The sequence below is a fragment of the Chiloscyllium plagiosum genome, chromosome 5 (assembly GCF_004010195.1).
Source record: "Chiloscyllium plagiosum isolate BGI_BamShark_2017 chromosome 5, ASM401019v2, whole genome shotgun sequence".
Classification (NCBI taxonomy): Eukaryota; Metazoa; Chordata; class Chondrichthyes; order Orectolobiformes; family Hemiscylliidae; genus Chiloscyllium; species Chiloscyllium plagiosum.
In genome coordinates this window covers 88174273-88186070 of record NC_057714.1, presented here as the reverse complement: position 1 = coordinate 88186070, position 11798 = coordinate 88174273, and the positions used below count along the sequence as shown (strand labels likewise).

Genomic DNA, 11798 nt, shown 5'->3' with positions numbered 1-11798 from the left:
AGGAGGTGAGGCCATACTGGATTTGGTTCTGGGTAACGAACCAGGCCAGGTGTTAGAATTAGAGGTAGGTGAGCACTTTGGGGATAGTGACCATAATTCGGTGATTTTTACTCTCGTGATGGAGAGGGATAAGTGTGTACTACAGGGCAAGAGTTATAGCTGGGGTCAGGGAAATTATGATGCGGTGTGGCATGACTTAGGATGTGTGGCTTGGAAAATTAGACTCCAAGGCAAGAGTGTAAATGATGTGTGGAGCTTGTTCAAGGAGCAACTATTGAGTGTCCTTGATAATTATGTACCTGTCAGGCAGGGAGGAAAGGGTCGTGCGAGGGAGCCGTGGTTTAATAAGGAATTGGAATCCCTTGTTAAATGGAAGAGGGCGGCCTATCTCAAGATGAGATGTGAAGGTTCAATTGGGGCGATTGAGAGTTATAGGGTAACCTCGCAACCTTTACAAACACTTGAAGTGTAATAACGTTCAAAGCTGGGTGACACAAAGCTGAGTGGCAGGGTGAAATGTGAGGAGGATGTTAGGAGAATACAGGGTGACCTGGACAGGCTAGGTGAGTGGACGGATGCTTGTCAGATGCAGTTTAAAGTGGATAAATGTGTGGTTATCCATTTTGGTGGCAAGAACAGGAAGGCAGATTACTATCTAAATGGAGTCAAGTTAGGTAAAGGGGCAGTACAACGGGATCTAGATGTTCTTGTACATCAGTCAATGAAAGCAAGTATGCAGGTACAGCAGGCAGTGAAGAAAGCTAACAGCATGCTGGCCTTCATAACAAGAGGAATTGAGTATAGAAGCAAAGAGGTCCTTCTGCAGCTGTACAGGGCCCTGGTGAGACCGAACCTGGAATATTGTGCACAGTTTTGGTCTCCAAACTTGAGGAAAGACGTTCTGGCTATTGAGGGAGTGAAGCGTAGGTTCACGAGGTCAATTCCCGGAACGGCGGGATTATCTTATGCTAAAAAATTGGAGCGACTGGGCTTGTATACCCTTGAGTTTAGAAGGCTGAGAGGGGATCTGATTGAGACATATAAGATTATTAAAGGATTGGACACGAGGCAGGAAGCATGTTTCCGCTGATGGGTGAGTCCCGAACCAGAGGACACAGTTTAAAAATAAGGGGTAGGCCATTTAGAACAGAGTTGAGGAGAAACGTCTTCACCTAGAAAGTGGTGGGTGTATGGAATGCTCTGCCCCAGAAGGCTGTGGAGACCCAGTCTCTGGATACTTTCAAGAAAGAGTTGGATAGAGCTCTTAAGGATAGTGGAATCAAGGGTTATGGAGATAAGGCAGGAACAGGATACTGATTGAGGATGATCAGCCATGATCATAATGAATGATGGTGCTGGCTCGAAGGGCAGAATGGCCTACTCCTGCACCTATTGTCTATTGTCTATTGGCCTAGTTCAGGAAAGGGAGACAAATGTCAGTGGTAGTGTAATTGTTGGTAGTGCAGACTCAATGGACCAAAGGGCCTCTTCTGTACTATATAATTCTATGATTCTAATCCCCTGGAAAAAATATGTTTAATAACAATAAAGTGATATTTTTTGAAAAGAAAATGCAGAAAAATAGCAAGGAAAAGGCAGACTAAACTGCTTCAGTTGACAGATGTGTTAGCTTTATTGGCTACATGAATTCAAATGAATACAGTGAAAAATTCAAAGTTTGTGAGAAGATTTGTAGCTTGGGTGCTCATTGTTGTGATTCTGTTCGCCGAGCTGGGAATTTGTGTTGCAGACGTTTCGTCCCCTGTCTAGGTGACATCCTCAGTGCTTGGGAGCCTCCTGTGAAGCGCTTCTGTGATCTTTCCTCCGGCATTAGTAGTGGTTTGAATCTGCCGCTTCTGGTTGTCAGTTCCAGCTGTCCGTTGCAGTGGCCGATATATTGGGTCCAGGTCGATGTGCTTATTGATTGAATCTGTGGATGAGCGCATCGACCTGGACCTAATATACCGACCACTGCAGCGGACAGCTGGAACTGACAACCGGAAGCGGCAGATTCAAACCACTACAAATGCCGGAGGAAATATCACAGAAGCGCTTCACAGGAGGCTCCCAAGCACTGAGGATGTCACCTAGACAGGGGACGAAACGTCTGCAACACAGATTCCCAGCTCGGCGAACAGAACCACAATAGTGAAAAGTTTGTATGTCGCCACTTACAGCACCATCTTAGGTACAAAGTTACCTAGGTACAGCTTCTTTAGTTATAAGATCTTAGAAACAGAGAAATAAAATGTTCAGCGTTGCAGAAATAAAAGTCCAGAAAGCAGACTTTCAACCCAGTGTGGCACCTAGACTCCAGTCCGCATAGGGACCAGGCTTCAGATAGCGTCGGGCTTCATCTTGAGAATCATGGGGCTGGGAGATTTCTCTGGTATCGCCACAAGACCAGGAGATCATGCTGAGGCCATGCCTAGCCAAGAGGCTGCCACACCAGAATTCCATGCCAGCAGGGAGGACACCACACCAGGTCAGGATGCTGCTGTGCCAGGCAGGGAGGACACCACACCAGGCCAGGACACTGCCATGCCAGGCAGGGAGAACACTACACCAGGTCAGGACACCGCCGTGCCAGGCAGGGAGGACACCATACCAGGCCGGCAGGCTGCCACACCACACAGGGCTGGCAGGCTGCCACACCACGCCAGGAGGCAGCCATGGCTTTTGCCCGAAATATCTATTTTCCTGCTTCTCGGATGCTGTCTGACCTGTTGTGCTTTCCCAGCACCACATTCTCACCTCTAATCTCCAGCATCTGCAGTGCTCACTTTCACCTAGGAAGCCGCCACACTAGGCCGGGAGCTCAGATGGAATCAGACAAATTACCTCTTTCTGTGCAACAATTCTGCGACATCTATTTAACTCCACTTCCCTTCAGATAATAAACATATGATTATTGATCTTTGAAGAAATAGTTTAATCGATCCTATGTGCTAAGTTTCAGTCTTATGTTACTACCTTTGAGTAGCACTTGATAGCTAAATTACATTTTAAAAAATTGACCCAGAAAATGATCAGTTAAGTGTGCCCAGCTTTGAAACCATGATCACTCCCACCAGTCGTCTCGAATACTGATGTTACCAGTAGAGTTGGGTGAAGACCACTGAATTTACATGAGGCCAATAGTCTCAACCTGGACCCTTGATGCCCTCGGCTGCTAGGAAATCTAACCACAAGCTTCACAGGCTAGGTGCCAGAGGGAGGGGTGGGAAATGGGTGGGGGGGGCATGTGGAGCATAAAGTATCATTTATCTGGTCTAAAGGAACTCCCCTTTTGTAAGAGAACTGCATTAAACTCTCCATCTTTGATTAGATTAGATTAGATTACATTACAGTGTAGAAACAGGCCCTTCGGCCCAACAAGTCCACACCGACCCGCCGAAGCGAAACCCACCCATACCCCTACATTTACCCCTTACCTAACACTACGGGCAATTTAGCATGGCCAATTCACCTGACCCTGCACATCTTTTGGACTGTGGGAGGAAACCGGAGCACCCGGAGGAAACCCACGCAGACACGGGGAGAACGTGCAAACTCCACACAGTCAGTCGCCTGAGGCGAGAATTGAACCCGGGTCTCAGGCGCTGTGAGGCAGCAGTGCTAACCACTGTGCCACCGTGCCGCCCATTTGGTAATTCTTCAGGAATTTATTTTGTTTGCCTGCACTGGATCCCTGTCTCAGCGATATATTAGTTGATATGCTTCTCATTACTCCTAAGAACTGTGACATGAAAACCAAGCCTCTAACAAGATGGAGATTAGGAAAACTTCCATCTGAAAAGTCCTTACCCTGAGGAGCAGCACTTCGAAAACTTGTACTTACAAATAAATCTGTTGGACTGTAACCTGGTGTTGTGTGATTTTTAACTTCAACATTAGAGTGGTGCTGGAAAAGCACAGCAGGTCAGGCAGCATCCAAGGATCAGGAAATTCAATGTTTCAGGCAGGATCCCTTCATCAGGAATATGATACCTGATGAAGGGCTCCTGCCCGAAACGTCGATTTTCCTGGTCCTTGGATGCTGCCCGACTTGCTATGCCTTTCCAGAACCACTCTAATCTTGACTCTGATCTCCAGCATCTGCAGTCCTCACTTTCACCAAGTTGATTTTTAACTTGGTCCACAGGATTATGATAATTCAAAGCGAATGTTACACCTTAGATCCACATATAGCAAAGAGCAGAGGTGCATTTTAACAACTACTTTCTATTAGTTAATGTATTAATTGACAAAAGATCCCATCGATTAAATGTGAAACCATAAATTATGAGGCAAGTGCAACTGGGTCTGTGTGGAGGAGTTTCTTGTAAAAGCTGCTGTTGCATACTTTCCAGTTCCTCCGCCTGATCTTCTAACTAGACACTCTCCAACATCCTATTTGGTGGAAGCTGAACTTCCCAATAGAGGGAGGTTGCCTGTGATCCATCGGGAATGTGGTTTGGAGAGTTTTACATGGAGTAATGCCTCCAGTAGGTTTGTAAATCATCTCACAGACTCTCAGGCTGCTTCTAAAGTTTGCAGTTTGGGTGTTCTATATATTTGTTAAGTGTAAGAGCACAGCCTGTGCTTCAATATTTAAAGGAACTGTTACTCAACTTCTGGTTGCATTTGAGTCACATGCTTCTAATCGTTGGCAATCCTTTATGGAAGGAGGTAGAGGACACAGGCAAATCAGAGGAAATTCTTCAAGTCTACTCCTGGAATACAGATTGGCGGCCGTTCACAGCTCCTGGGTAGACACCATCTGTCAACTACTTTACACTGGCTGTTTGCCTCATTTTTGTGGTTATGTTCTTACCAGTGTGAACCTGTTGAGAGAGTACACAGTGTCAGTCCATGCAGTTATGCCCTTCCTTGAAATCAGAAGAACTGGGAGGCATAGTTGACAGTGTAATAACGAGTGTCATGTAAAATTATACATTTCCTTTTTCTCTTTGTATCATGTCGATATTCATGTCCCTTTAAAAAGGGGCATTTTAAAATTTATTTATTGGATATAGGCACCATTTGTTGGGCCAGTAGGTATTATTAATCTCTTGTTGCCCTTGAGAATGTGGTGGTGAGGTGTCTTCATATACTGTAGGTAGACCCACAATGCTTTTAGGGAGCAAGTTTTATTATTTAGTTGTATCAATCTAATTATCAAATTAAAAATGCCAATGCTAATAATTAACATCCATTAGGCACAAAAAGACAAGACTCACAAGTATGTACCATTCACAACCACAAGACATGTCAAAGCTAAAGCACATTATCACCAATGAATATTTTTGATGTGAAGTCACTGTGGTAATATAAGAAATGAGGCATCCAATTTACACACAGCAGCTCTCACAAACAACAATGTGATAATGATGAGGTAATCTGTGTTATTTTTAAGATGTTGAGGACAGATAAATGCTGACTGGACACTGGAATCTGGGGAATATTGATATCCTTAGTTCCAAGGCTGAATGAAGATTCATACACATCTGCAGGTTCACAATTGAAGGACCAAAATGGGTGACAGATTTTTCGGGACTGAATAGAAGGAATCCTCCAAAACCATGACGACTAACCTTTTAATGTTTGTGAAAGGATCTGACCTCCACAATCCCATCCGCACTGACTTTGCCACTAAACTTAATACATTCAGGATTTTTTAAAAACAGGTGAACCTATGAGTAGTTGAGTAATTTTAAGTATATCCAGTAGAAGTGGCCAGCATAAATTCCATTTAATTGGTAAATGAGGACCTTGTGCATCTGTCTTAATGTCAGCAATAGCCAATCTGTGCTTTTTACTGCACCATCGTGATCTTTTCATCTTCCATCACTTGCTATTGGTCCTCTTTTCAGTCAATGGTGATACCCTGCTTTTTGTTAATATTGTGCAGAATAGGTCATGAGGAATTGCAAAATGAGAAAAGACAAATTCCAAGGCTGCTTTCTGACATCCTGGGAGTTGAATGATACCATGATAGTGGAGTCATTCATTAATCATTGTAATCAATCGCCATCAGTTAATTAACAATAGATCCAGATTTAGGAACATAGAACAGGAATAGGTTATACATTTCCTCAAGCTTTTTCTGCCATTTAATTAGATCATAGCTGATCGTGTTTTACACCATTTACCACTATGGTTCCATGTCACTTATTACCATGGCCTATCAAAAATCTATCAATATCATCTTTCCAATTTTCAGCAGGTTTGGGTGAGCTCTTGCTGAGAGTTCATCCTGACATTATCCTGTCCTCTTTTAGAATTCTCCACATCGGGTTTAAAGGTAAGTGGGGAACCTCTGTGTGGTTGTCAGGCAAGATATTTAAAAATTGAAAGGGGTTATTAAATTCATTTTTAACCAAGGATTTTGGTTTGATCAGTCAATTGACCTGTTTCTTGAACTGGCAGCAAAATGTCAGGTTCACAAAGATTAGTGTACAGTGGGGTATGGTTCTTCAGTGAAGCTGAAGAGCTGCAGGGACGGTCATGATGGAAGGTTGCTGCTGAGAGCATTTCTTCTCGGAGAGTGCTTTTGGACTTGGCAGGAGATTGGCAACTTCTTGGAAGTTATTTCATTTATCTTTTTCTTCATTCATCTTCAGCCACACTTCCTTGCTGTTAGCCTTCAGTGCAACATAAAAGCAGCTTGTGTAGCTCTACCTTACACCTTTGATGAAAACTACAGTGGCATCACCGGCAACACCCAGGAGCAATTTAACACCAGCAACAGCTGTCTTCTCTTGTGCCCCATGCCACTTCATAGAATAAAACAGATTGACATGGAGAGCCACCTCCAAGAAGGTGAGATACCAGGATCGACGATCAACTGTTTTCACTATGTGTCAGTACATCTGCCTGAGGAGACTCAAGTTTTCAGGCTGCTGATCTTGCTGCTAACATCTGCAGCCTCCGCAAAGAAGACCTCCTTCCATGGGACCAGGTTGCCATGTATTGTCAGTGGTTAACATGATTCTTCTCAGTGGAATACCATGTCCAGGTCTTTGCTCCAAGGTTGTGTGCACTCCTGTTCAGCGGTGTCTTAGTGACTTGTCTGTGGATGGATGATTAAAGGTACATAATTTACATAGATGTTAAAATCATTTTGAGAATTTGTATTTCAAAGTAGAGGCAGTTGGCTAATGATTACATCTGTGAAGGGTTTTCTTTCAAAGGAAGGCTAGAGTCCTTATGGAAAGATTTGGATGAGAATATATAAGGCATGGTTAGTAAGTTTGCAGATGACACCAAAATTGGTGACAGTGAAGATGGTTATCTAAGATTACAAAGGGATCTTGGTCAATCAGGTCAATGAACTGAAAAATGGCAGATGGAGTTCTATCTGGATAAATGCAGGGTATAGCATTTTGGTACAAAAAACAGGAATAGGGTTTATACAATTAACGGTAGGGCTTTGGGTAGTGTTGTAGAACAGAGGGACCTAGGGGTGCAGGGACATAATTCTCTGAAGTTTACGTCACAGGGTTGTTAAAAAGGCATTTTACATGCTTGCCTTCATTGCTCAGTCCTTTGAGTATAGGAGTTAAGAAATCATGTTGAGGTTGTACAGGACATTGGTGAGGCCTCTTCTGGAAATATTGTGCCCAGTTCTGGTCACTCAGTTAAAAGGAAGGATATTATCAAGCTGCAGCGGGTTCAGAAGAGAATTACCAGGATGTTGCTGGATATGGAAGGTTTGAGTCATAAAGAATGGCTGGGACCTTTTTTCACTGGAGCATGGGAGGTTGAGAGGCAATCTGAAAGAAGTTTATAAAATAATGAGAGGTATAGATACAATTAATGGTAATTGTCTTTTCCCTAGTGTGGGGGATTCCAAGATTAGGGGCCACATTTTTAAGATGGGAGGAGAGAGTTTTAAAAAAGACATGAAGTGAATTTTTTTACACAGATTTTTTTACTCTGTGTAAAAAAATTCACCTCATAACTAATAACTAATGAACTTCCTGAGAACTGATGAACTTTACTCATAACTAATGAACTTCCTGAGAAGGTGGTGGATGCAGTTACAATTACAATGTTTAAAAGACATTTGGATAGATATGTGAATAGGAAAGGTTTGAAGGGACATGAGCCAGGAGCAGGCAGTTTGGAACAGTTTAGTTTAGGATTATGTTTAGCATGGACTGGTTGGACCGAAGGGTCTGTTTCCATGCCATATGGCTCCATGACTCTATAACGGCAACTAAATGTCATAGTTTTCAGAAAACAGATGATTGCAGCCCCCTGTGATGTTGTTGGAAAATCAGTTATAGTGGGTTTTCGAAAAGTCGGGCGAGCATTTAAAGTCATTAGCTTTATCTTCATTCAGAAGAATCTAAGATTGAACAGATTTTTAAATTCAATTCAGAAGATATGTATTGAGTTAGAAGTGCTTGGTTTCTCTCCTAGAGGCAGTTTAAGGCTTTACTGGAAACAAGTCCCCTTAGCAGAAGCATTTAGTTTGTGAAACTTCCAAACCAGGTGAGAATTCTGCAGATTATTAGAACTGAGAAAGTTTAGACTCTCAGATTTGTGATAAATTCATATTATTAGACTTGAAAGATTCACAGAAATGTCTCCATAGTCAATGGCAAAGTAAGTAAGGAGTCAGTTATGTAAGAACCCTAAGGAGTGAGATAGGGCTGTAATTTCTCTGGACTTTGGTTTCTGTAACAAGAAGGTCAGGAAATATGTTGAAATTTTGCTTCGCTGTGTGTTTTCAGATCTTTGTGGCTGTCTTTTATAATTAGGTAGCCTGTTTTGTTTACAGTATGAGCGAGAGTGCAGAACAGTATAAAGGCCTCACTTCAGAGTGTTACAAGGGGACATAAATTTAAGGTGAAGGGTGGAAGGTATAGGGGAGATGTCAGGGGTAGGTTCTTTACCCAGAGAGTGGTGGGGGCATGGAATGCAGTGCCTGTGGGAGTGGCAGAGTCAGAATCATTGGCGAACTTTAAGTGGCAATTGGATAGGTACATGGATGGGTGCTTAAGCTAGGACAAATGTTCGGCACAACATCGTGGGCCGAAGGGCCTGTTCTGTGCTGTATTGTTCTATGTTCTATGAAATTCGAGTATAGTATATATATGAACTTGCTTATATCAAGCTTCTTTACCACATGTTCAAAGAAAACCAATCATTTAAATTTTCACAATGGCCAACCTTCTTGAATAATTCAGTAGCACAAAGCTACAATTTTGATAAACTCTTTGAACGGTAAATTCTCCACCAGTGCAAACAACTGAGGTTGTATTTTTCTATTCCAAATTTCCATTGAATGACAATTCTGATTCATCGTTTGTCTCACCACACCTGATCTTTGTTGGATAATGGAGGTGAGGCGTGATGTTTCAAACAAAGTTGCACTATTTAATTGTATTGCCAAAGATTCAGGCCTCGATCTTCCAAGTTTGCAACCCATCTTGTAACTCCACTGATTTTGCTGAGTTCTGGTCAGGCAGGTCAAAGAACTGCTTGAAGGAGCAGGTCATCCAAAACTGCCAGCATTATACTTGGAGCTTTGGAATTACATTTTATATTCAAAATTACAAATGTGATTTAAAAAGAAAACTAGAATTTGACAGTAGCAAGTCAGACAGCATCTATGGAGTGAAAAGACCAGCTTTTTAATGTATCGACCCGTTATTAGGAGGGATTGATGGATTATATATCTTTCGCATTGCAGTTTTAAGTATTGCTGCCAGTTAGGCTAAGGATAAGTAATGAGAGCCTTGTTTGTAGAAAATGTTTATAAGACAAACAATCACAAATGATTAAATCTGTCTCCTGCTGCAGTCAGGTAAACACCATTAAGTGTTCCTGTCATGTATGCAGACTTGGCCATTAACTATTATTAAATTATCCATATAGACAGAGGTGATTCAATCACCCATTTGAAATGATACTAACACATGGCAACAAAGCGTATTCTACCTATTCAGTCAAAAAGTCTGATTCTAGTCAGCAGTAAACAAATTGATCACAATTGGCATGAGATAAAAAGTACAAAGAGAAATATGTTCATCAGAGAATCTCACCATATCTCTATGACATGCAATGCCATTGCTGCCCCTGAATACCATGTGTTGACATCGTAAGGGTTACCTTTGATCAGAAACAGATCTGGACCACAATTGTGGCCATAGGAAAAGATCAGAAGTTGGAAATTCTTCAACTCAAATCCTGACTCTTCAAAGTCAGTCCACTCTTTACAAGGCACAAGTTCAGAATGTGATGGAATAGCCTCCATTTTTCTGGCTTACGTATGGGCTGGCTAGTGGCATAGTGGTTTTATCAATTGACCAGTGATAAGGTCCAAAGATCCCAGCTAATGCTGTGGCACAAGGGTACAAAATCCTACCACAGCAAATTCCATTAATAGATATGGCATTTAGAAAAGTGAGTTTCATGATGTTTATGAGATGTAGTAAATATGTAGGTCCTTCAGCCCATTAGCCATTCAATATGATCTCTTGTCTCAATTCCCCACTCTTGCTCTTTATCTTGACACCTTCTGTGTCTATCAATCTTTTTCTTTCTTAAATGTATGCAGTGACTTGGCCTCCATAACTTTCTGTGGTAGAGAATACCATTGGTTCACCACCCTGTGAGTGAAAAGATTTCTCCTTATTGCAGTCCTAAATGGTCTCCCCCATATCCCGAGAATGTGATCTGCCGATGTTAATGATCTGCCAGTCAGGGGAAACAGCCACCCTGTCAGAATTTGATATGTTTAATGTGATTGCCTCCCTGCCCTACAGGAATAGTAAGTCAACCAGTACTTGACACCTGTAGCGTCTGGGAAATCCCAGTTGGAGGAAGACCAGTTTTGATGGTATGAGGCAAGAACTTTCAAAAGTTGACTGGGGGCAGATGTTCGCAGGTAACGGGAAATGGGAAGCCTTGAGAAATGAGGTAACAAGAGTTCAGAGACAGTATAATCCTGTTAGGGTGAAAGGAAAGGCTGGTAGTTATAGGGAATGCTGGATGACTAAAGAAATTGAGGGTTGGTTAAGAAAAAGAAGGAAGCATATGATCAGGTAGAGACAGAATAGATCGAGTGAGTCGTTAGAAGAATATAAAGGCAGTAGGAGTAGACTGAAGAGGGAAATCACGAGGGCAAAAAGAGGACAAGAGATAGCTTTGGCAAATAGGGTAAAGGAGAATCCAAAGCGTTTTGACAAATACATTAAGGACAAAAGGGTATCTGGGGAGAGAATAGGGCCCCTCAAAGATCAACAAAGCGGCCTTTGTGTGGAGCCGTAGGAAATGGGGCAGATACTAAAAGAGTATTTTACATCTGTGTTTATTCTGGAAAAGGACATGGAAGATATAGAATGTGGGGAAATAGATGGTGACGTCTTGAAAAATGTCCATATTACAGAGGAGGAAGTGCTGGATGTCTTGAAACGCATAAAGGTGAATAAATCCTCAGAATCTGATCAAATGTACTCTTGAACTCTGTGGGAAGCTAGGGAAGTGATTGCTAGGCCTCTTACTGGGCTATTTGTATCATCGATAGTCACAGGTGAGGTGCCGGAAGACTGGAGGTTGGCTAGCGTGATGCCACTACTTAAGAAAGATGATAAGGACAAGCCAGAGAACTATAGACAGGTGAGTCTGACATCAGTGGTGGGCAAGTTGTTGGAGGGAATCCTGAGAGACAGGATGTATATGTATTTGGAAAAGCAAGAACTGATTCGGGATAGTCAACATGACTTTGTGCATGGGAAATCATGTCTCACAAACTTGATTGAGTTTTTTGAAGAAGTAACAAAGAGGATTGATGAGGGCAGAGC

General features: G+C 42.3%; 1 long non-coding RNA gene across 1 annotated transcript in view; it reads right to left on the bottom strand.

Annotated features, from left to right (window-relative positions):
- Positions 1 to 4071: 4071 nt before the first annotated feature.
- Positions 4072 to 11798, bottom strand: part of LOC122550077 — a 37108-nt gene continuing 29381 nt past the window's right edge. The window contains exon 3 of the long non-coding RNA XR_006311738.1: positions 4072 to 7054. This is a non-coding gene — a long non-coding RNA (uncharacterized LOC122550077). The remainder of the gene's footprint in view (positions 7055 to 11798) is intronic.